Source organism: Octodon degus, unplaced genomic scaffold (genome assembly GCF_000260255.1).
Source record: "Octodon degus isolate 3935 unplaced genomic scaffold, OctDeg1.0 scaffold00249, whole genome shotgun sequence".
NCBI lineage: Eukaryota > Metazoa > Chordata > Mammalia > Rodentia > Octodontidae > Octodon > Octodon degus.
In genome coordinates, this window is record NW_004524825.1 from 1614525 (window position 1) to 1618386 (window position 3862).

The 3862-nt window shown below is 48.5% G+C and overlaps 1 pseudogene; it reads left to right on the plus strand.

Annotated features, from left to right (window-relative positions):
* The first annotated feature begins 1978 nt into the window (after window positions 1-1978).
* LOC101581129 lies at window positions 1979-2557 on the plus strand (annotated as a pseudogene).
* Window positions 2558-3862: the final 1305 nt, after the last annotated feature.

The following is a 3862-nucleotide window of genomic DNA, read 5'->3' on the forward strand; positions in this document are numbered from 1 at the left end:
AGTAAAGTGCCAATTTGTCTCTGCTATATGTGGCCATTCAGTTTGCCAACACTGTTTCTTAAAAAGACCTTCTTTCCCTCATTGAGTGGTCTTGGCACCCTGTGAAAAATCACAGGGCCATGTGAGTGAGGGTTTCCCTCCAAGATCTCTATTGTATTGCCTTAGTGTATGTCTGCCTTCATGCTAGAACTGCATGCTTTCAGTTTTTGTAGCTTTATAGTTATGTTTTAGGGTTTGTTTTGTTTTGTGTTGGTTTGGTTTGGTTTGGTTTGGTGTTTTGAGACAGGCTGTCATTCAATGGTCCAGACTTGGCTTGAACTCACTATGTACGTATCCTAGGCTGGACTCAAACTCACAGAGATCCTCCTGCCTCTGTCTCCCAGATGTCGGTGCAGGGATTACAGGTGTGGGCCACCACGCCCAGCCTGTAGTTCAGTTGTAATCAGGATGGGGAAGCCCTCCAACTTGTGTTGCTTCAAGATTATTCTGACTATTATTCAGGGTCCCTTGATATACCACACGAACTATAGGACAGATTTGTCAATTTTCACCTGTTAAAAGCATTGGAATTTTGATAGAGATTGAATTGAGTCTGTGGAATGTTTCTGTTAACAACATTGAGTCTTTCAGCACAAGAACCCAGGGTGTCTTCCTTTTTACTTCCGTGTCTTACTTTTGCAGCAATATTGCATGGTCTTCAATATGCACATGTTTCCCAACAGGTAAGCGTGTGCTGTCAGCGCACAGAGCATGTTTTCCTTCTTCTGGCTTGGGTGTCTTTTGCTCCTTTCTCTGGCCCACTGCCGTGGCCAGGAGTTGCAGTACCACATTGACTAGAAGTGGTGAAAGTAGGGCTCCCGGCTGTACTCTTGACCTTGGAGGTCTCAGTCTTTCCTTGTTGAAGGTCACATTAGCTGCACCATCTTTCACCTACAGCCTCTGTACACAGAGGGAGTCTCTTCTGTCCTTGATTCGTGGGGTGTCTTGGTCATGGCAGCACCCTCATGGCTGCAGAAGCTTCCTCTGTGGCCATGGCAATGGCCGTGTTGCTTCCACTTCTTCCGCTCATGTGGCTCACCCGCGGTGCATCTGTCTATGTCTCGGCTATTGACCACAGCAGCTCAGTCGACCTCCCTGTGCTCTCTCCTTCCACGGCTCTCACCCTAGCTTACTGCCCTCTGGAGGCTGGGGTATTAGGAGGGAAGAGCTCCCCTGCCGAGGTCCTGTCTGGCCTTGGGCCTCTGTCGCTCTTGCCTCCTGAGTTGGTCAAACTGTAAGGCCACCTCTGCCAAAAGCAGAACAAAGGACTGACTTTGTCGATGTTTTTAAGTTGTTCCGTTTCTTTAGATTTCAGACTCGTCCTTTCTTTCCCTCCCCCCAGATCTTTTATGCTTTTAAGAGTTCTCAGTGCGTATTTTCGGGGTGTGTTCATCCACTGGCAGGATGGCCTCCTGCCTGGCTGCGACACCTGCGTTCTGTGGTGAGGGTCCGGCTGCTGCACATGCTGCCTGTGAACAACTGCCCTCCCCTAAGATCAGTCCTAGAAGAATCGCCAGAATGGCCCTGGCTAGCTCATGTTGTCTTTGTTATTGTTGACTTTATGCTTTTTCCTTTTATTGTTTTCATGGCAGCTTGGCGGGGTTTAAAGATAAACACTAGTGCTCACTCCTTTATCCTTAAGTGGTGAGCGCCCATGAAACCCCTCCATCTCCTGAAACCGTAATCTCAGCAGGCATTCCCACTTGTCATGGCCACTGCAGTTGACCCCTTTCACCCTCCAGTCTTCCTGAATCGCTCCGCGCCCCCTGCTTACATCGCAGCACCCTCTCTGGGCTCTGCCTCCCTCTCTGGCCCTGGTTTGCCAGCTTTCTGTCCTCCACCCAACACGACCATGGGCCCTGAGTGCGAGCTCCAGGGCTCGCCTCTCTATTCTGCTTCTATTCAGTTTAAATAAATGGTGTCTAGGAGTGTCTCCAAGATGGTCGTGTGGGGAAGGAGGCATCTGGGCTCGGGCAGCAGCTGCGGCAGCGCCTGAGAGAGGGTAACCTTGTCAGCCACAGACTGCCACATCGTGCACGAGATCTACAATGGTGAGAATGCCCAGGACCAGTTTGAGTATGAGCTGGAACAGGCCCTGGAAGCCCAATACAAGTACATTGTCATTGAGCCCACCCGAATTGGTGATGAGACAGCGCGCTGGATAACCATGGGCAACTGCCTGCATAAGACAGCTGTGCTGGCTGGCACCGCCTGCCTCTTCACCCCATTGGCAGTGCCCTTAGATTATTCCCACTACATCTCCCTGCCTGCTGGTGTGTTGAGCTTGGCCTGCTGCACCCTCTATGGCATCTCCTGGCAGTCTGACCCTTGCTGCAAGTACCAGGTGGAGTATGATGCCTGTAAACTGTCTCGACTGCCTCTGCACACACTCACCTCCTCTACCCCGGTGGTGCTGGTCCGGAAGGACGACCTGCACAGAAAGAGAGTGCACAACATGAAAGCACTGGCTGCCTTGGTGTACTGTGTAGAGAAGACTTACGAACTCTATGCTGTATGAGTCCAGAGAACGGAGAGGAACAGAAACACAGCCCGCAAGAGACAAGAGGACCCAAAGGATTTGAACTGCCGCAGTAACACTTTTGCTCTGTGAGGCAGCGGAGCCTGGGAAGGTATTTGGTTTAATATTTGTTATTTTTTAAAAAGAACACAGATTATGGGTATACCAAGGATTTTTTTCAGCTTATTACAAAAAATGTGATTTCCATAACCCTGGAGGGGGTCTGAGGCAATGGAAGTCTTAACTAGGCAGTGGACTGTGGATAGAAGCCAACGCTGCTGAGGGGTGTGAACGCGCTTGGGGGTCTTTAAGTAATATTGTTTAACTGTCCCATTCGGAGCCAACCAGAAGCTATCAACCATTAAAATTATGAGTATTTCAAAATAAATAAATAAATTAAATAAAAATAAATAAATGGTGTCTACTGTCTGACTCGGTTATGGCTTCTTCAGGCATCTCCAGCCCGGTTCTTCTAATTCCGCACGTCACAGTTTCCTTTTCCCATGTTGCTGGCTGGAACTTGGGCCTTTGCCCCATTCTGCGTGGGACTGAAGATTTAAGCACAAGTATTTAGTGACCTTATCTGGAGCCATGTCAGGAAGAGGCTTAGCAAAAGAATGCCAATCCCAGTCCTGCAGACACAGTGGGAAGCTCTGCTTGGCACAGATACAGCAAGAGCGCCAGACTGAAAAATAAGGCCCACCCAAAGAAGTGAATGAGCTATCTTCAATGCTCTGTAGGAATTCTGGGTGTTTGCCTTCTCTAATTTAATCTATTCTATGAGGTTCAGTAGTTTCCCTTTCATGATTTAATCTCCAGGGCTGGGGACACAGCTCAGCACTCTCAGTGCCTGCTTGGCAAGCGCAGGGACTGGGGTTCGATCTTCGGCACCACATGCCACGCTGGCCCCATCCCTGGGTGTGCTGAGCTGGCCGCTGAAACCGGGTGTGGTGGCACACACCTGTAATCCAGCACTGGAGCGGCTGCTAAAACAGGAGGATCACTACAAGTCAGAACTATTTAGCAAGACCCTGTACCAAAGAAATCAAAGATTATAATTTAATCTATTACCTGGACTCCTCACCATCAAGGTTTCATGATGGTTTCAGTGTTTCATCTCGTGATGAATAGTTGGAATCGCCCAGATATATTGAGATTTTTCTCTTGTTGAATTTTCTTCTGTGATACGATTCCTGGGGCGAGGTAAACATCAAGTTTTTGCTCTAATAGGAAAGAAGACTTCTTATTCTTCTCTGTCAACAGATTTGTACACAGTACATTTTGTTTAAATGTAACTTCCAGCCA